The sequence below is a fragment of the Lithobates pipiens genome, unplaced genomic scaffold (genome assembly GCF_037356315.1).
Source record: "Lithobates pipiens isolate NorthernLeopardFrog02 unplaced genomic scaffold, aLitPip1_a1.2 Scaffold_13, whole genome shotgun sequence".
Classification (NCBI taxonomy): Eukaryota; Metazoa; Chordata; class Amphibia; order Anura; family Ranidae; genus Lithobates; species Lithobates pipiens.
The window spans coordinates 69,506,682-69,529,060 of NW_027507718.1; positions in this window are offsets into that span (position 1 = coordinate 69,506,682).

Here is a 22,379-nt window from a genome sequence, read left to right on the forward strand (position 1 = left end):
TAGCACAGGGATGGTGGGAGCCCCTCATAATAAGCAGCCCCAGGAGGATGTCAGCATAGCACAGGGATGGTGGGAGCCCCTCATAATAAGCAGCCCCAGGAGGAAGTCAGCACAGCACAGGGATGGTGGGAGCCCCTCATAATAAGCAGCCCCAGGAGGAAGTCAGCACAGCACAGGGATGGTGGGAGCCCCTCATAATAAGCATAGCACAGGGATGGTGGGAGCGCCTCATAATAAGCAGCCCCAGGAGGAAGTCAGCACAGCACAGGGATGGTGGGAGCCCCTCATAATAAGCAGCCCCAGAAGGAAGTCAGCACAGCACAGGGATGGTGGGAGCCCCTCATAATAAGCATAGCACAGGGATGGTGGGAGCGCCTCATAATAAGCAGCCCCAGGAGGAAGTCAGCACAGCACAGGGATGGTGGGAGCCCCTCATAATAAGCAGCCCCAGAAGGAAGTCAGCACAGCACAGGGATGGTGGGAGCCCCTCATAATAAGCATAGCACAGGGATGGTGGGAGCCCCTCATAATAAGCAGCCCCAGGAGGATGTTAGCACAGCACAGGGATGGTGGGAGCCCCTCATAATAAGCAGCCCCAGAAGGAAGTGTAAGATCTTCTGAAATGGGCCGAGATTTTCCTTGCCTGCCGCAAGATGTCCTGGACCCCAGGGTATTTGACAACGAATCGCTGCACGACCAAGTTTAAGACGTGTGCCATGCATGGCACCTGCGTCATTTTGCCCTGTTTCAATGCGCTAAGCAGACTGGCACCGTTGTCACACACCACTTTACCAACTGTCAAATTGAGCGGTGTTAGCCACTGATCTGCCTGTGAACGCAAAGCTGAAAGGAGTGCCGGGCCAGTGTGGCTCTTGGCTTCCAGGCACAACAGACGCAGCACGGCATGGCAACATCTCACCTGGCATGTCGAATAGGTTCTGGGGAGCTTGAGCGGCGCAGCGGAAGAGACGCTAGCAGCGGAAAAGGAGGAGTCAGCTGAGGAGGAGAGGGAGGAGGATGGAGTAGGAGGAGGAGGAGGAGAAGAAGAGCCAGGCCTGCATGCAAACCGTGGCGGTAAAACCAAATCTACACAGGTGCCACGGGTTACATGCTTGACGGCCGTCAGAAGGTTCACCCAGTGGGCAGTAAAAGTGATATACCTTCCCTGCCCGTGTTTGCTAGACCACGTGTCTGTGGTCAGATGTATCTTGGCACTGACACTGTGTGCCAGAGATACATTCACTTGCCGCTGAACATGGCCATATAACTCTGGGATGCCCTTCTCTGGGAAATACTTCCTTTCTGGGCCCTTCCATTGTGGTGTTCCAATGGCCACAAATTTACGAAAGGCCTCCGAGTCCACCAGTTTATATGGCAGTAGTTGGCTGGCTATGAGTTCTGACAAGCCAGCCGTCAACCGTTGGGCAAGAGGGTTATCTGGCGTCATCATTTTTTTACGCTCGAACATTAGGCCCACGGAAGCCTGCCTTTTTGCAGAAAAACGTGAGCTTGGCGTGATGGAAGGTGGAGTGGAGGACAATTGTGAGGAGAGAGGAGAAGTAGAAGACGAGGCTGGACGGTGAGAGCCTGGAGTGTGGCTTTGTGTGTTCCGTTGCTCCCACTGGGCTCGGTGATGGCTGCTCATGTGCCTTCTTAAGGCGGTCGTTCCTAGGTGAGTGTTGGGCTTACCGCGACTAATGCTTTGACTGCAAAGATTGCAGATGGCAACGCTATTGTCAGCAGCGGACACGTTAAAAAAAGCCCACACTGCGGAGCCATGTGTCGGTGTCCTGGGAGCGCCAGATGTGACCGTACATGGTCGATGACTCGCTCATGATACATTTGCAGTCTGCTTTGTCAGTCTGCTTTGTCCCTCCTGTGCAATGTAAGTTATTCCTGCTTCTCCTCCCTATCTGCTGGTCCATATCTCCCTCTGAACTCCCCTCCTCTTCCTCTCTTGTGGGCACCCACGTGACATCACTAGACACGTCATCATCGACGTCACCTTCCCCACCTCTATAAGTAGAGATCTCGGAGTAGGCAGCAACCCTGGGGACCAACCTCCTCCTTGGGCTGATCTGGGTACTGTCGTCAGACTGCTGAGTAGCGGTTGTTGCTACCTCCTCTTCCTGATCCAATACCAAGAGTGGCTGCGCATCAGAAATGTCTTGATATGGATCGGAAAATAATTCCTGTGACTCAAGCGGAAGGTATGTGGTGGTGGTGGTGTTGTTGGTGGTAGTGTCTTTGGGGGTGCACATAGCAGAGAGTGAAGAAGAGGGTGCAGATGGAGAGGATGAGGAGGGTGCAGAAGAGTAAGGCTGAGTGAGCCACTCAACCAAGTCTGGTGCGTCCTTTAAAGTAATTGAACGCACCTTCTGCAACTTCCCACTTTGGCTCAAGCCTGTTGCTCCTGCCCTACCCCTACCACCCCTGCGGAAGGGCCTGCCTCTTCCTCTGCCTGTCATTTTTTAATGACCCTGTGACAAAACTCTCAGTCTCTATACTGATAAAGGACTGCTGCAGTATAGGGCAGCAGTCAGCAGTAGTGCACCTCAACCCTATGTATTGTGGACCTATACCAGTCCTTAAGGAATAGCAGGCTGTACCTCACTCAACCCTATGTACTGTAGTACCCTATACCTTACCAGTCCTTATAAGGACCTTTGTAGAACAAGTAGGTTGTGAATGATTAGCAGACTGTACCTCAGTCCCTATACTGATAAAGGACTACTGCAGCAGAAGGGCAGCAGTCAGCAGTAGTGCACCTCAACCCTATGTATTGTGGACCTATACCAGTCCTTAAGGAATAGCAGACTGTACCTCACTCAACCCTATGTACTGTAGTACCCTATACCTTACCAGTCCTTATAAGGACCTTTGTGGAACAAGTAGGTTGTGAATGATTAGCAGACTGTACCTCAGTCCCTATACTGATAAAGGACTACTGCAGCAGAAGGGCAGCAGTCAGCAGTAGTGCACCTCAACCCTATGTATTGTGGACCTATACCAGTCCTTAAGGAATAGCAGACTGTACCTCACTCAACCCTATGTACTGTAGTACCCTATACCTTACCAGTCCTTATAAGGACCTTTGTGGAACAAGTAGGTTGTGAATGATTAGCAGACTGTACCTCAGTCCCTATACTGATAAAGGACTACTGCAGCAGAAGGGCAGCAGTAGTGCACCTCAACCCTATGTATTGTGGACCTATACCAGTCCTTACAGAATAGCAGACTGTACCTCACTCAACCCTATGTACTGTAGTACCCTATGCCTTACCAGTCCTTATAAGGACCTTTGTGGAACAAGTAGGTTGTGTGTGACTGATTAGCAGACTGTACGTCAGTCCCTATACTGATAAAGGACTGCTGCAGTATAGGGCAGCAGTCAGCAGTAGTGCACCTCAACCCTATGTATTGTGGACCTATACCAGTCTTTATAGAATAGCAGACTGTACCTCACTCAACCCTATGTACTGTAGTACCCTATACCTTACCAGTCCTTAAAATGACCTTTGTGGAACAAGTAGGTTGTGACTGATTAGCAGACTGTACGTCAGTCCCTATACTGATGAAGGACTGCTGCAGTATAGGGCAGCGGTCAGCAGTAGTGCACCTCAGCCCTATGTATTGTGGACCTATACCAGTCCTTTACAGAATAGCAGACTGTACCTCACTCAACCCTATGTACTGTAGTACCCTATACCTTACCAGTCCTTATAAGGACCTTTGTGGAACAAGTAGGTTGTGTGTGACTGATTAGCAGACTGTACGTCAGTCCCTATACTGATAAAGGACTGCTGTAGAATAGGGCAGCGGTCAGCAGTAGTGCACCTCAACCTTATGTATTGTGGACCTATACCAGTCTTTATAGAATAGCAGACTGTACCTCACTCAACCCTATGTACTGTAGCACGCTACACCAGGTTACCAGTCCTTATAAGGACCTTTGTGGAACAAGTAGGTTGTGACTGATTAGCAGACTGTACGTCAGTCCCTATACTGATGAAGGACTGCTGCAGTATAGGGCAGCGGTCAGCAGTAGTGCACCTCAACCCTATGTATTGTGGACCTATACCAGTCCTTATAGAATAGCAGACTGTACCTCACTCAACCCTATGTACTGTAGCACCCTAGACCTTACCAGTCCTTATAAGGACCTTTGTGGAACAAGTAGGTTGTGACTGATTAGCAGACTGCAGCAGAAGGGCAGCAGTCAAGTATAATATTCTTTCTATATTTAGAAGAAAGAATATTATACGTGTACAAGCCTATTACCATACTACTGATACCAGTCCTGAAAAGAACCTTTGTGGACCTAATATAGTAACAGCTACTGATTAAACTGACCCTCACTGCCTCACACACAGCTTCCTGCCTGTCCTTATATAAACTGACAAAACAGAGGCTGCTGGAACAATAACTGGTTACTGGAATAGCACTTTTGTGGACCTGATAGTAACAGCTAATGATTAAACTGACTCTCCCTGCAGCACACACCGTCATGTCCCTTTCTCTAAACTAACAAAAGACACTCAGGCTGCTGCAACAATCACTAGCACAGCACTGCCTCAAACCTATATCCTGAACTACACCTAACACCTATACCAGTCCTGAAAAGAACTTTTGTGTACCAAATAGCTAGCGATTTGGGTCACTGCAATCTCTCCCTGCTCCACACAGTAACCTCTCCCTATAGTGACAGAAGAAAGAATGTAAAATGGCCACCGGATCGGGTGTATTTATAGGTTAGGGGGAATGTCCAAGTGTCCATGTGCTGTAATGTCTCAATTGGCTGTCCTGTACCCCATGATGGATGTGTCATCATAGGTCAAAGTTCTTTTACACAGAAAACACGGAAGTCCGCCGGGCGAACGGCGGCAATTGTCCGCCGATCGGGCGAATCGCGAACAGCCGAAATTTGCCGCGAAATGACCGCCGGGCGAACCGTTTGGCCATCACTAATCAGCATATTTTACATTGGCAACTGCAGTGGCTCTACTTTTAATATTCGTATATTGTATGCGTGATTGCTGCACTTAGTACTTTATTATGTATTGTAAGCCTACTTTGCTTGTACTGTTGTTTTTCCTAAATAAAGATTTTATGGGGGTAAAAAAAGAGCATGCATCATGGAAAATGCCCTAAGTAAGCTAGATAGCTTAAGCCATTATATATATTTACAGCAGATCCTAGCGGTAAGACAGACAACACATTCAGGAGACTGATTTAAGATGAAATTCTTATATTTTTGAATATCTACAAGAGTTATTGTAAGAAACAACAGTCCTATATATAGCACAAAATTATATCTTACAAAAGAATGTTGCAGCTGAAAAACAGAGGATGAAAATATTCTTAGGAAGTACATTGTTCCTTAGGTAAAAATGTAGATAATAATATTGCTTATAAAAGATCATATTTTACATGTTCATTTGGTTGCTGTAGAACTAAACTTTTCTTCTCTCTCTTTCACCAAGTCTATGACAGTTCCCTTTACCTATACTGCTCAGAATTTTAGAGCAATCATGGCTGAAACGGGAAAGTGTGTCTCACCAAAAGGGTAAAGAATTTAGTTTGCCATCAACCTAAAAGTGTTGGGGGTGGAACGGTCTTCACATTTTGTGGTTATTACATCTTCTTTTTATATTCTGGTATTTGAAAGTTCTTGACAAACAGTGACAATTGTATAAAAGATAATGAAAAACACCTAAATTGAGACTTACTTAATATAATTTATATGGTATTTTCTCCTGTAGTTAAGTGGCCATTTAGTGTGGAGAGTTAATGTCAGGAAGATCCTGCCAGCGGGAATCAGTCCGGACCTTCCGCCGCGCGTTTGCGTGTGCGTGCCTGTGCGCACGCGCGCTTGTGCGTGCGTGCGCCTGTTGTCGACAGGCGGGCTATTTAACTCAGTCTGTCACATCCAGTTCTTGCTGTCTGATCTACAGCGTGCGAGTATCCTGATTCTGAGAACCTGCCTTCTGTGACTTGTTGACCCGGCTTGTCTACCTACCACTCCTGCTATCCGCCTGCACCTGATCCCGGTCTGTCTAACTTCCCCTCTGCTTATCCTTCGGTACTTCTGCTGACTGCCTGTTTATCGACCCGGCTTGTCTGACTATCCACCTACTTGATCCTTCGTACCTTCGCTGACCGCCTGACCTCCGACCTGGCTTGAGTTCCTGCATCAGTGTTCCAGGTCCAGCTACCCATCTGCTGCTCAGCTCCAGCTTGCTGCACCTGCCTGCTGATCCTGTTCCTTCCTGGTTCCAGCCGTCTCCTGATCCAGCTGGGGGTCCTGCTACAAGTTCTTCCTGGGCTCCAGACCCCTCTGCTGCCGTTGATCCTGCCAGGCACTCGTGCCACTCCATATTCTTGTGCTACCTGTATACTCTACCAGGGCCCTTGAGTCGGAGCCGCAAGAGAGGTCTCTTCCTGCAGGTCGGGCTCTACCACCAGGTACGTGACAGTTAATTCCTCTATTATTCTAGGCTTGCGTATATGTATTTTGCAAGTTGGCTACATGGTGGAGCCCTTCTTTTTTTTCTGCTACAGACCACACAGGAAAACTGCTATTTGGGTGTCATGTGTTCACAAGCAGCAGCACCATCTCAGATGCAGGTGCTTACTCTGGTGTTCCCAGCACATTGCTTTACCCCATTATCTCCTAGCAATCAGTGCAGTTCCTTTTTTGCATTTCTATCTGTAATGACCTGTAACAGGTGACCAGAGCACCAGTTACAGGCCTCCTCATTGCTTTTGATACTGAAGTCCAAATGGTGTTGCCACTTTTTGTTTTAACCAAACCAGAACACTTTAGTGGCACACAGCAATTTCTTTTTTAGCATACACTATAATATTGTAACAGACCTGGGACACCTTTGGGTGCTCTCCAAAGAGATTAATAATGTAGCGTGCATAGTGCCCCCTCACCCTCCTATCAGGCCCTGTTCTGACCCGCATTCCTGTCTGAATATTGTGTCCAGGTTTCAGGCAGACTGAAATCCGGACACATGATTCAGAACCTGAACTGTCTGGGTGAATCCCGGACAGATGGAAACCCTAGGTCCACTTGGGGGAGTTTTTGGGTCTTAGCCTTTGATTTATTTTCTTTGATCTTCACTACTATCTCTGGCAAGCAAAAGGGGGTTTCTGTGCGTATGCAGCAACTTGCAGGACTTAGTTGCACTTGTCTCTTGTGTGTTCTTTATAGATTAGTTCAAATATCTGCTGGGTCCACCTCTGAACATGATTCACTAACATCTACTTCCCTTCTTCCCTGCTAAATGTAACACAGACATTCTACACTTTTTTTGAATCAATCAGGATCCCTCTGCAGATCCGTTATCAGCTGTGGATTCTATGCCCTCTCTGACAGAAGAGCATTTTTGAGTTGAATTCAGCCTGTGGCTAAAAATATCTAAAATATGAGAAGTCGTGTCCTCCCTGTTGTGGCAGTGCATTCTGCCCTTCAAGTAGTGGAATCGACTACTCTTGCTCCAAGTTCTACCGCTGTCCTCAGTTGTTCTACACCAAAGTGTGTCACAAAATCTTTCATTTTTTTGGTTACTTCATTACAAAATTTGGAAACACAACATCCTTATTGTAACTTTACCACCGCACAGGCAGGCTCAGCAATTTATAATTACATTGCTTCACACATATGCAATCCATCGTACACAGGGGATTACAATTCCTAGTACCCAGCCACTTTGAGTGGCGGGGGATCGCTATGAGATCACAATGTATACACAACTGTTATAAATGAGTTTCATTCATAGCAGCTGTGCTTTCTGTAGAGGTGTTGTGATTGCTATCACATGGTACCTGGGCCAATCACAGCACCCTGTACCATGTGGTTAGCTGTAACCAATCACAGCATGTCAACAGAAAGCAAGCTGTCATGAATCAAAACCCATTAATGACAGTTTAAACGATTGTTGTTACAGTGTTCATCGCTTTGCTTCCTTTGTATGAAATACCTGGTGATCCTGGCAGTTCCCCTACTTTCCTATTTTAAACTAACCATTCTAGGCAAGAGAGCACATCCACCACAGCTTCTTCAGTTTTGTGGCTGTGATGGGAGCAAATGCAAATGCTCCTGCTGTCATTAGCAAAGCCTATGGCAGAGGGGACAGGGGAGAAGATCTGCCGCAGACTAGATAGCATTGGATCGGGAATAGACTGAGGTAATTGTTTAATGGGTGCTTGGCGTGAGCTGCTATTTAAAGTTTATTTTACTTTAAAGTAATTGTTTTTTTTTCATAAAATTAACAAGCATGTTATACTTACCTACTCTGTGAAATGGTTTTGCACAGAGCAGCCCAGATCCTCCTCTTCTTTGGTCCCTCTTCCATGCTTCTGGCTCCTCCCTCCTGTTAGGTGCATCCACAGCAAGCAGCTTACTATGGAGGCACCGAGCTGAGCCACAGCTCCCTGTGTCTGTTCAGACATGGAAACATGGCCCGGCCCTGCCCCATCCCCTTTTCTTTCATTGGCTGACTGACAAAGATTAACAGCAGCGGGAGCCAATGGCACCAAACTGCTGTCTCAGCCAATGAGGAGGGGATTCCCAGGGAGCCGAGAAACTCCTGCAACATTGCTGGATCTAGATGGGGCTCACGTAAGTATTAGGGGGGCTGCTGCACACAGAAGGCTTTTTATCTTAATGCATATGCATTAAGATAAAAAACATTCTGCATTTAAAACCACTTTAATGCATAGAATGCATTAGGTAAAAAACCCTTTGCCTTTATAACTACATTAACAATAAAACATAAATATCAGAGTTGCAGTTTAAATAATTTTGTCAAACGGAGGGCATAATTTGCTGTGTACTGTCCCCCCTACTCAAAAATATATTCTGCATATAAGGTAAAATTATGCTGGATTTTGAAGACAAAGGCATAATGAGCTAGTATGCATAGCATACTAACTCAAATGAAATACTGACCTTAGATCGAAGCCCCTGCAGTGGTCCCAGAACACTGTTCTACCCTGTCTCCCAGGGTTATTTACAGGTATCGTGGGCTCCGGTGCTGTAATTGGCCGGAGCCACGATGGTAACGGCACAAGCCGGTAATGGCACATCAGCTGAAGCAACGGCACAAACGAGCCTTTGCTTCAGTGCACATGTGCTGATGATGTCGGCACATGTTGATACAGGGGATAGCTCATAAAACCGTGCAGGTTTAAGAGATATCCACGTTCAATGCTGTACATAAACAAAATTTGCGTCCTTTTTTTCACACAAATAGAGTTTTCTTTTGGTGGTATTTTACCACCTCTGCGGTTTTTATTTTTTGCACTCTGAACAAAAAAAGCAACAATTTTTGAAAAGAAAATATATTTTTACCTTTTTGCTATAATAAATATATCTTCATCGGTTTAGGCCAATATATATATATATATATATATATATATATATACTTCTACATATTTTTGGTAAAAAAATTACATTAAGCATATATTGATTGGTTTGCAAAAAAGTTAGAGCGTCTACAAACTATGGGAAAGATTTATGAAATTTTAAGGCATTTTTATTATTTTATTTTTTACTAGTAATGGCGGTGATCTGTGATTTTTAGCGGTATTGTGACAGACAGATCGGACACTTTTGACACATTTTTAGGACCATTGACATTTATACAGCGATCAGTGCTATAAAAAATGCACCAATTACTGTGTAAATGACACTGGTAGGGAAGGGGTTAACACCAGGGGGTGATCAAGGGTTTAATTGTGTGTTCCCTCAGTGTGTTCTAACTGGGGATAGGACTGAGTAGGAGAGGAGACATTTCACTGAAACAACATGTCTCCTCTCCTCTGACAGCACAGGGATTTCTGTGTTTACACACACAAATCCTCATGCTGGCACTCGTGCGTGCGATCGCACATGGCCGGCAGAGATCGCAACCGCCGGCCACAAAAATTGGGTCCCTCACCATGCAGGGTTCCTTTAATAGCTGCACCCTCTGGTGGCTCTTAAAAGATCCCTGTCCCTGTATGGGGTTTCATGCAGGGGAGACTTTCTGCCCCTGTATATAGACGTGAGCCGGTCGGGAACCAGTTAAAAGACTCTTGGATGTGCATCTTAGTGAACACAACATACAGGTATATGGGTATATAGAGCAAAGGGGAAGCTGTAAAGCATGCAAAGAATCCAGGAAGTTGTAGAAAGAGATGACCAGCAGACTGGCAGAACTCACATCATTAAAGGAGATTTTTCAAGTAAGCTTATTTTGACTTGTCAAAAATCACTATTGTTTGTATTGCTATTCCAATGCTGATATTATAAAATAAATTGTATGCTATGACCATAGAACTCCTTTAAAGCAAATTTTTATGGTTTGGCCATGCATGTGAAAAGCATAGGGTTGCTTGTAGGCACCAGGTGTCATGCAGTGGTTAAATAAGTTAATCAAATATACTTTGCCATTCAGATCTAACTACTCTCTTCAGAGAGAATTATTATGGCAGTTACCTACAAAGACAGTGACAGTTACAGCATAAAGTAGGCAATTAAGAACTATGCATTAAATATGGCACGGGCGGGGTGTGGCCGGATGTTGATGGGAGTGGACGTGTGTGAGGAGTGAGAGCATGGTGCCGCTCTGCCCTTCGTTTCCCTGCTTGCTCTGATGTCCTTACTCTGATCCCCCTCGATTATCCGAACGGCGGTAGCTTGCTTGTGCGGTTCGTGCTGGAGCGCGGGGATTGCTGGCGTTCGTGTGGAGCGATCGGAACGGGGGCCGAGAGTCTCATGAGATCTCGAGCGGCTCCTGGACTCCCGCAACCCTGCAGAGCTCCTCCCTTCGCTCCGTTCGAGCTTGGGGCTCGGCACGTGTGGCGTGCCCGGCACCTTAGGCTCTGGGCAGCGGGTTGGTTGGCGCATGGTGTGGAGGTGAGAGGGGACTCCTGTGTAGAGCTCCCTCTCCCCTGCCTTCCCCCGCTCTCCCCCCCTTGTTTACTGCTCTTGGTAGACTAGCTGGAGTGGCTGATGAGATAAGAGGCAGTGAATTACAAGTTACACTTGCAGCATTGCATGTCTTCTGTTTCTTTTGGGGAGAGAGTGGAACACCCGGATAGCTTGGATGCCTTGTATGGACCTGTGGAACGCTATATGGCTATGAACCAGCAATTAAGATAAGTGCTTTTCCTCTTTCTTGTTCCCAGCTGCTCTTGAAGTAAACCACTGATTGGAACTGCGGTATTTTGAATATTATGCTGATATATACAAATAATAATAGTTTGCTATAGCACTGAACCCGTTGCTTGAGGACTGAGCAAGTGTCATCTACACAAAGAGAGACATTACAACAGCTCGGCTCCCTCCCTCTCCCCCTCTTTTTTTTTTTTTTATGTTATTTTTTCCCTGTCTGTTCAGTTGATAAGTGGAAGTTGATTATTTGCATGGTGGGCTTACTCGTGGCTATTTAAGCTAATTATGTCTAGAAAAAGGTCCCCTGAGGACCAAATACCTGCAGAGGGTCAACAAATCACCCGGGCCGCTAAGGACAAAACCAACCAAATGTCGGCAGCAGTAGCGGCAGCGGCAAAACTGGAGCGCTATGCCCACTCTGGCCCAGCCTCACCCAGCAATTCAAGTTTTCAGCAGGGAAATTTACATAATAAAGACATCAAAAATTCTTCTACTGACAGAAGGAGTCAAGGCCAGTGTCTGGCCAACCCCATCTTACCAGCAGCTAAATTGGGGGGCAGTAGGGGAGGGGGAGGAGGAAAGCTTCCAATAGCAACAATAAATTTGGAGACAACGCTAAGTAGCTCCCATGCATTGATGCCGAGTAATGTGGATGAGGAACCCACATTAAGAGACATTTTGAACGCAATTAAGGAATGTAAGAACTCGATATCCAATTTTGATGAACAGCTAAGATATATAAAGGAGGAACTACTGTCCATGAGACAGGAATTGAATAGGACTATACTAAGAACTACCGAGCTCGAGGAACGCATGGGTGCGATGGAGGATGAGCTGAGGCCTATGAGGCTGGAAATTGAGTCATTTAAAAAAGAAGCTATCATACAAGCGGATAAACTTGACGAGATGGAGAATAGGAATCGGCGAAATAATATCAGGGTGCTAGGTCTCCCTGAACATTGTGAGGGGACTGATTTGATAGGCTTCCTTGAGGGGTGGTTCCGAGAACTCTTCGGGGCGGCAACATTTACTCCGATATTTGCAATAGAGCGGGCACATCGTACCCTGGGAAAAACCCGCCATATGGGGGAGCGTCCTAGGCCTATAATGCTTAAGATTCTTAACTATCAGGATAAAGTGTCCCTACTGCGAGAGGCCAGAATGAGGGGAGACATCAGGTTTAAGGGAGCTAGGATTTCTTTGTATCCTGATTTTTCTCCTGACCTCCAGAAAAGAAGAGCCGAATTTATACCAGTCAAAAGAGAAATGGTTAAATATAAGTTAGAATATGCACTCCTCTATCCAGCCCGCCTAAGGGTAATCGCACTAGGAAAAACGCTCTTTTTCAACACGTCAAAGGAAGCATCCCAATGGCTAGATGAAATAAAAAAAGATTTATAAATATATGTTATAGGGCAGATAGATGGTTTTTAAGGGATTTGGGGGTATATACTTTTGGGGGGGGTGGATAGGAATAAGGGGTAAACTTGTTGGAAGGGGTGTTTTTTTTTTTCCTTTTTCCCTTTGATATTATGCACAATATGGGTGGGGGGCAGGGGCCGAGCAGCAAGGGTGTGTGGAGTACAAGTGGAGATGTGTAGTGGGGGACAGGGGGTCCCTATGAGTGGACAAAGATTGGGGGTGAAAGCACTTAGTAGGATTGGTATGAGTGAGTGGTGGGAGGGTTGTAAGAAGGCCACAAATGTACCCCTAGGGGGTAGCCCTAAGGGGCAAGGGGGGGGGGGAGAGGGAGGTTGGTGAAAGGGGAGGGGGGAGAGTTGAGGTGGGAAGGAGGGGAAAGGGAACAACAATAAAAATAACACAAGGACACATACATTTGGGTGGGAGAGTTGGGAAGGGAGGGTGGGGTAAGGGAATAATAATAAAAGTAATACAAGGATATATAAATTTGGGTAAGGGAATGATAATAAAAATAATACAAAGATACATAAGTTTGGAGATGCACTATTTAGGAGGGGATGGGAGAAAATGGTATGCATTATATAGAGTATATGTATGTAAGATTAAGGGGAAGGGAAGGGGAGGGGAAGGTTTTCTCCTTCTTTTTTTTTTCTCTTTTCTGGTATTAATATATTTATACACTTTCTTCACCGTTTTTTTTTGTTGTTTTCAAAACTGCCTAATTTTTAGGTTATTAAGTAGTGATGCAGGGGAAAAGAATTAGGATAGTATCATGGAATGTGCGGGGCCTGGGAGATCCGACCAAAAGAAAAGTGGTCTTGTCAGCTTTAGAGGGTAAAGGACCCGGATTATTATGCCTTTAGGAGACCCACTTAACGGGCGATACGATTCGGTGCCTACAAGGTCGGAAATTCCAGACCCAGTTCCATTCCATGTTCTCAACTTATGCAAGAGGGGTTAGCATCCTTGTTGACAGGGTGATCCGTTTCTCCTGCTATAATAGCTGTATAGATGTAGAGGGTAGGTATATTTTTTTATATTGCCAAATTGAAAATAGTCCCTACGTGATAGCCAACATATATGTCCCTCCTCCATCTAAATTGGAGATTTTATACAAGCTATTAGCCTTTGTAATAGATAAACCTGATATCCCGGTGATAGCAGTAGGGGACTTTAATGAGGTCTTGGATAAATCCTTGGACAGGTTTCCAACTGGAAAAACATCAACGGTGAGAGATGAAACGAGGTTAGCTCGTTTCCTACTTGAAGCTGGCCTATGCGATGCATGGCGCACTCGGTACCCGGGGGAGCGACAATATTCTTGTTACTCTGCAACTTTCTCTACACTATCAAGACTCGATATGGCTTTGGTTAACAACAGTGCGATGTTACGAGTGGATGAGGTAGAATATGGCCCGAGAGGAGTCTCGGACCATTCCCCCCTAATATTGACACTTTGCGTAGGCAAGAAACAATACTCTGGCCAATGGAAAATGGACCCCATATGGTTGGAATTAATGAAGGATACGGATCGGGTGACAACCATGTTAAAGGAGTTCATTGAGGTTAATATGGGTACAGCATCAGTGGGGGTCATCTGGGACTCTTTAAAGGCCTTTTTAAGAGGCCTTTTTATTCAACAAATCGCTAGAAGTAGGGCCGAGATGAAAAAGCAGGAAGAGGAAGCCACCAAGGCGGTATTAGAGACAGAAAGACAGTACATTATGAATCCGAATCCTACTACACAGAAGGCTTGGCTGGATAAACAGCAAGAATTTAAGACAATTATTAGGTATAAGATGGACAATAGACGTATACTGCAGAAGCAAGCAAATTTCGGGGAGGGAGAAAGAGTGGGGCGAATGCTGTCATTCCTGGTTAAAGTAAATATGGCACCCTCAGCGATAATATCAATTAGAACCCTAGAGGGAGAGATTACTTCTGAACCATCCATTATCAATAATATATTCTATCAGTACTATAGTTCACTATATAAATCCCAAGGAGGAAGTGAAGGGGGAGCTATAGCGGCCTTTTTGGGGAATCTGAATATGCCAACAGTAATAGCAGAAGACTTAGCAGTTCTGGAGGCCCCAATTACTATCGAGGAACTCCAAAGAGCGGTGGCAGAGATGCCTAACTTAAAAGCACCAGGACCCGACGGTTTACCAATCGAGGTCTATAAGAGATATGGGGAGGTCCTGCTCCCACAACTATTGGAGACATTGAAGCAGTCCTTGCAGCGTGGAGACTTGCCTTCCTCGATGTTGGAAGCCACGATAGTGGTGATTCCTAAAGAGGATAAAGACCCAATGGACCCGGCCTCATATCGTCCGATCTCGCTTTTGGGATCGGATGTCAAAATATTAGCAAAAGTGCTCGCAACACGCCTAAAAAGAACTATCCACAAGCTCATTCACCCTGACCAATCGGGTTTTATCGCGAATAGATCTACTAGTATCAATATCCGTAGACTGTTTTTGAATACCCAGATTCCAGTGGATAATGGAGGCCCCAGAGCAGTTTTGACTCTGGATGCAGCCAAAGCATTCGACAGCCTCGAATGGGAATATTTATTCAAAGTGCTTATCAGATTTGGGTTCGGACCAAATTTTCTTAAATGGATAAAACTGCTCTATACGGACCCAAGAGCGAAAATTAAAATTAATAATGAGCTGTCTGAGACTTTTCTATTGGAACGAGGTACAAGGCAGGGGTGCCCTCTCTCCCCCTTATTGTTTGTTTTGGCAGTGGAGCCATTAGCCATCGCTATTAGGGCTAGCCCTGATATACAGGGATTTAGGAGAGGACAGGTAGAGGAAAAAATTGCATTATTTGCTGATGACATTCTGCTTTTCCTGGGGGATGCTCAGGCCTCGGTGAAAACGGCAATGAAGATGATTAGAGAATTTGGTCTCATATCAGGATTGACCATTAACTGGGATAAGTCCGCTTTGTTGCCGCTGGAACCGGGGTTTATTTGCGCTCCCCAAGAGATTCAGAATTTGAAACAGGTTGAGAAGTTTAAATACTTAGGGGTGTGGATTACTAGGGACGTAAATTCTTACCTGGAAGATAATTTATCTCCTCTCCTAGTAAAATTAAAACAAAAGGCCGATATCTGGAGTCGCCTCCCCCTCTCGATGGCGGGCCGCTGCAATCTGGTCAAGATGGTATGGCTCCCTCAAATTTTGTACTTCCTTCATAACTCACCAATATGGATTGGGGAAGGATGGTTTAAGAAAATAGAATCCTTATTTAGACTTCTTATATGGAAAAAGGGCCCTTCGAGGATTAGCTTACGGACCTTGCAGCTCCCGTTGGAACAAGGGGGGTTGGCGATCCCATATCCTATACTCTATTACTTAGCAGCCCAGCTACAGCATTTAGCTGGAGCGAGGGCAATAAGTGAAGCTAATCCCTGCCACAGGCTGTTAATGCTAGGCTGTCCGCACAAGATGCTTGTGGAGGCGTTAGAGGCAAATTCATTTAATATGCACTGCCCAACAATTACTCAGGCAGTTAAACTATGGAAAACAGTTAAGGCCTTACTAGGATATCAGAAGATATCCATGTTGGCTCCCTTATGGGATAATAGAAACCTAGACGAGCTATTTAAAGTGGAAAGATGTAGGGAATGGGAAACTCAAGGGATACATAGGCTAGAGCAAATTGTCCAGGGTTCAGCTATTAGATCATTTTTTGACTTAAGATCTGAATTCTCTCTATCAAACCGCTCATTTTACAAATATCTCCAGATCAGACACGCAATTCGGGCCCAATTTAGATTGCAGGAGATACAGTTGATCCAGGTCCTGGTGATATCTCAAATCATGTCTCGAGATACGCTCAAAGGCTTGATTACGCTTATATACGCTAGGCTGGGGGACAAATTGTTAGATCAAAGCGGTATGATTAAAAGTAAAATGAAATGGGAGAGTGATGTGGGTCCAGTGTCCATACCCGATTGGGAGTGGATAATGGAACAGGGAACCAAGGTTTCTATTTCTCCGGCACAGAAAGCTTCTCAACTCTTTTTTTTTCACCGGGTATATTATACACCTAGGAAAATGTTTAAAATGGGATGGAGGGATAATGATCAGTGCCCCAGATGCGGACAGATTGGAGATTTCATTCATATGTTCTGGAGGTGCCCGAAACTTTTTAGATACTGGACACGAGTTATAGATCATGTGAATGAGATTTTCGGGTTGACACTAGAGGCAACAGTGAGGACTTGCTTGTTGGCTATACCGGAGGGATATAATATCTCTAAAAATATATTTGCACCAGTTACTAGATGCCTTTTCCAGGCAAGGAAGTTAATTGCCCAGAACTGGCAAGCACACTCTAGCCCACTACCAGAAATATGGTTGGCCAATATAAGAAAAAATATTGGTAATGAAAGGGTTTTCTTTTTTAAGCAGGGTAATGGTAAGGAGTTCAAAAAGATATGGGGCTCTGGATTGAAAAAATTAGGGATCCCCCTATAAGTAATTGCGATAGAACAAGTGCTCTTTAGCTTGTATATTTTTACCACCTATTCTTATTATGTATTTTATTGTTTAGTATGTCTTCTTATGAGCCGGGGATAGGGGGGGGGGGGGGGGTGGAGGAGGGGAGTAGGGAGAGGGAAACCTGTATTAGATATGAGGTACCAGGATAATAGATATCGCCATGATGGGTAGTCTACAAACACTAGGGGATCTTTTTCTATCTTTGTATTTAAATTAAATGACACAAAATCGTTATGTGATTACACTAAGTCAAATATTTGTACAACTAAATACGCCACGATGATGTGGAATTGGGAATGAGACACGAGTGAGCGACAAGCTGAACCTAGTCTCTGGTATAGAAACACTGATGTGGCAAAATAAAAAAATAAAAAATATGGCATTATGCAATAGATATACATAACGGTATGAGTAAGGCCGCGTACACACGGGCGGACTGTTCGCCCAACCTTGTTCGGCAAACAGTTTCATCAAACAGTCCGCTCAAAATTTGCATGAGCGGACTTGCCCACACACGAGCGGACTGTTTGACGAACAAGGTTGGGCAAACAGTTCGCTCAACTTTTGAAATGAACGGACTCGCCCACGTAAGGTGGAGGCAAGTCCGCCCATTTCGAGCGCGTGTACAGGTAGGCGGGGCCCGCGAAGGAGACGTCGCGGGCTCCGCCGCCTGGAATGGGCTTAAAGGGGAACCCCAACGCCGAAAAAAATCGGCGTGGGGGTTCCCCCCAAGTCCACACCAGACCCTTGTCCGAGCACGCTACCCGGCCGGCCAGGAAAGGGGGGCGAGCGAGCGCGCCCCCCCTCCTGAGCCGTACCAGGCCGCGTGCCCTCAACATGGGGGGGTGCCTTGGGGAAGGGGGGGCCGCGCGGCCCCCCCACCCCAAAGCACCTTGTCCCCATTTTGATGAGGACAAGGGCCTCTTCCCGACAACCCTGGCCGTTGGTTGTCGGGGTCTGCGGGCGGGGGGCTTATCGGAATCCGGGAGCCCCCTTTAAGAAGGGGGCCCCCGGATACCGGCCCCCCACCCTATGTGAATGAGTATGGGGTACAATGTACCCCTACCCATTCACCTGTGAAATAAAGTACAAATAAAAACACAACACAGGGGGAAAAAATATTTTATTGCACAGCCGGGGGTCTTCCGTCTTCGGGGGTCTTCTCGCCGGACTCCTCCGCTATGTGTGTGTAGCTCTTTTGCCAGCGGAGGAGTCCGGCTTTCTTCTTCCCCGCCGCCGGCCTCTTCTCCCGACTTCGGGGGTCTTGTCCCCCTCTTCGGTTCTTCTGCCGGGCCACCGCGCCTGGTCCGGTGGCCCGGTCTTCTGTCGCCGTCTTCCGTTCTTCTGTCGCCGCCTTCGGTTCTTCTGCCGGGCCACCGCGCCTTCTTGTAGCTCTTTTACAGGCGGTGGCCCGGTCTTCTGTCGCCGTCGCCGCCTTCCGTTCTTGTTCTTCTTGTTCTTCTCCAGGCGATGTTGACACGTCGCTCCCTCCGGCCGGAATGCCGGGGACGCGCTGTGCGGTCACTTATATAGTGACAATGGGGCGGGGTCACATGGTATATGTCACATGGGTTGGTCACATGGGTTGATGTCACATGGGGACTATGACATCGTAAGGGGGCGGGGTCACCATGTGACATCAACCCATGTGACATATACCATGTGACCCCGCCCCATTGTCACTATATAAGTCACAGCGCAGGGCGGCTCTGGCATTCCGGCCGGAGGGAGCGACGTGTCAACATCGCCTGGAGAAGAACAAGAAGAACAAGAACGGAAGGCGGCGACGGCGACAGAAGACCGGGCCACCGCCTGTAAAAGAGCTACAAGAAGGCGCGGTGGCCCGGCAGAAGAACCGAAGGCGGCGACAGAAGAACGGAAGACGGCGACAGAAGACCGGGCCACCGGACCAGGCGCGGTGGCCCGGCAGAAGAACCGAAGAGGGGGACAAGACCCCCGAAGTCGGGAGAAGAGGCCGGCGGCGGGGAAGAAGAAAGCCGGACTCCTCCGCTGGCAAAAGAGCTACACACACATAGCGGAGGAGTCCGGCGAGAAGACCCCCGAAGACGGAAGACCCCCGGCTGTGCAATAAAATATTTTTTCCCCCTGTGTTGTGTTTTTATTTGTACTTTATTTCACAGGTGAATGGGTAGGGGTACATTGTACCCCATACTCATTCACATAGGGTGGGGGGCCGGTATCCGGGGGCCCCCTTCTTAAAGGGGGCTCCCGGATTCCGATAAGCCCCCCGCCCGCAGACCCCGACAACCAACGGCCAGGGTTGTCGGGAAGAGGCCCTTGTCCTCATCAACATGGGGACAAGGTGCTTTGGGGTGGGGGGGCCGCGCGGCCCCCCCTTCCCCAAGGCACCCCCCCATGTTGAGGGCACGCGGCCTGGTACGGCTCAGGAGGGGGGGCGCGCTCGCTCGCCCCCCTTTCCTGGCCGGCCGGGTAGCGTGCTCGGACAAGGGTCTGGTGTGGACTTGGGGGGAACCCCCACGCCGATTTTTTTCGGCGTTGGGGTTCCCCTTTAAGCCCATTCCAGGCGGCGGAGCCCGCGACGTCTCCTTCGCGGGCCCCGCCTACCTGTACACGCGCTCGAAATGGGCGGACTTTCCGAGCGGGAACAGTCCGCTCATTTCGAAAGTACAGCGGACAAGCCCACACACGGGCGGACTGTTCGCTCAAACACAGTTTCAGCGGACAGTTTTTCGGAATTTCCGAAAGACTTTGTCCGTCCAACTGTCCGCTGAAACTGTCCGCTGAAAGCCCACACACGAGCGGACTGTCCGCCCAAACACTGTTCAGCGGACAAGGTTGGGCGAACAGTCCGCGCGTGTGTACGCGGCCTAAGAAATGTAGATTTTCTAAATCTTTTTTTTTTAAACTCATTTGCTTTCCCACGAGCATGCTCCCATCTTCAGTGTGGGCATCTGAAGCCCACTCGTTGCTCCTTCCGGGATACAGCACTGCTGGCTACCCAGCATGCACTTCCCAATCTTGCTCATATAGTACAAAGCTACAAGCGGCGGATGCCCAATGGGTGGGCGGACATGACGTAACTCGCCACGGTGGATATACAGTGGAAGCGGAAGAATCAGGACAAGTAGAAATTAGAAAGTGATCATGAATGCGGGGGGGGGGGGGGGGTGGTTAACAAATGCCTGGAACTCCGCTTTAAGATTCAAGGTACTTTTGAGCTTTCCGAACACACTCGGTTAAGACTGGTTGCAGGATATTTGAGATCATTTGGAAATTCTTTTCCAACTTAGCTATGTTATTTTCTCTTTGTTATTTTCTCTTGTTTGCTTAGTTTTTGGGACACTTTGTAGCATATAGCCACTTGTAATTCCAGTAAGATCAATGGTATATAGGAAAATATATTTAGGGAACAAGAGCTAAATTACACTCCCATATACCCCTAGTATTATCTCTGCAATATGCAGTGACCATAAACACCAGATTGTTGTAGGCACAATACAAGACAAAGCTGATTTTTTTTATATTAGCGGTATGGTGCCCATATTCCAATATTAAATTATAGTACTGAGCCCATATGCCCTATTCAGTGGTGGATATGGCCCTGTCCTCAATGGTTGTGTAAAGGCACCAGATGCATCACATAGTAATGGTTCCTCCTGGGCTGATTTAGTGCTAAAAAAAATTGTTCTGGTATTAGTTGCATCTTTGGAACATTTCTCTGTTTTTGTAAAAAAAGAAAAAAAAAGCACGTAAATATAAATCTTGAAAGAACAGATGGTTATATTATAATGATAGCCTGAAAATGTTCTGTTCATTCTAGGATCAGGTCAGACAGTAAATCACAAAAAAAAATCTCAACATTATCATGGCAGATTCAAGCTGCTTCCAGTCTGCTCTTTACCTGTGCAGAAGAATAACAGAAGGAATAGATTAACAAGTTATGTTAGGCTGCCACTGACCTCACACAATTCGGGCACATTGTTCTAGCTATACAGCCAGGAATTCTTAAGAAAGGAATAACAGGGGTGGTAACCACGGCCTCTATTTTTTCTGTAACGCTACCAAGGAGTTAAAAGGAGCACAAAAGCAGGGAGAGACATAGCATGTCTGAAGTCATAGCCTTTGTAATTTCCTTTCCTTTTACCATCACACAAGAGATGATGTTCTTCTGTCCAATAGTCTGGCCTATAAAACAAAAATTGCAAGAATTCACAGCGCTCTAAAGCCTCATTCACACGAATGAACTTCCATCAGACTTTTCCGTGGATTTTGGTCCGAAGGGCATTGGACGTGAACTTGTTCTGCATACACACGGCAGAACATTTTCAGCCAACTTTCACCAAGTCACGTGGTTTTTCCAGCTCTTTACCACCACACTTTGGGCAACTTCTGCTATTGTTGTCTGATCTTTAGCATTGGTTCTGAGCATGGGTGTTTGTACTTTGGACTTTAGTCCTGTGGACTTGTGTACACACAATCGGATTATCCTCCATCGGACATTTGTTGTAGTTTGAGAGCATGCACAGCGAACATTTGTCCATTGAAAAACCGAAAACAATTGTCCAATGGAGCATACACACGGTCGGATTATCCAATTAAAACAGGTCCGTCGGACCGTTGTTGTCAAAAAGTCTGATTGTGTGTATGGGCCTAAACAGTAAAATAAGTGCTTTATTTACACATAAAAAAATTCCAGATAGAAAACTGCTAACATTTTGAGACAGCATGGGGTATATTTAGAAGGTGAAGGTAAAAAAAAGTATTTATTTTTATTTTTCTTGTTATGATTTTCAAAAAGCAGTTAAAAAAATAACACAATCCTTAACCACAAAATATAAACCCAAACAAGCCATTTTAACCTATGAATTTCACTATTCCTTCTGACCAGGGGCGTAGATAAGGGGGGTTAGGCGGGTTGAAACCACCCATGGCACAGCATCTAATCTAATGTAGCCTTTCAGCTATGGGATCAGGACAGGAGCCGTACAGTTACAATTTTGCTGCTTATTTTAAATGTGAGCCTGTTAGTTTATTTTGCGGGCAGGCCTGGACCCGGCATAGTGCAGGGTGAGGTCTGTGGGAGGAACTGAGGCAGCTTAAGCTACCCATTAGCAGAGGAGGCAGCAGGGGGTGGTGCAGGCTTGCGTTTCAACTCCAGGCTGACTTGACACTTCCGAGTGGATGACATCACACTCGGGGGAATCGGCATTCGGATGCAAGCTGCACGCTGTCCCTGGTATTGTTCCAGTGGAATTTTTACCTCACCGATCTAGGTCCTCATACCATTGGGT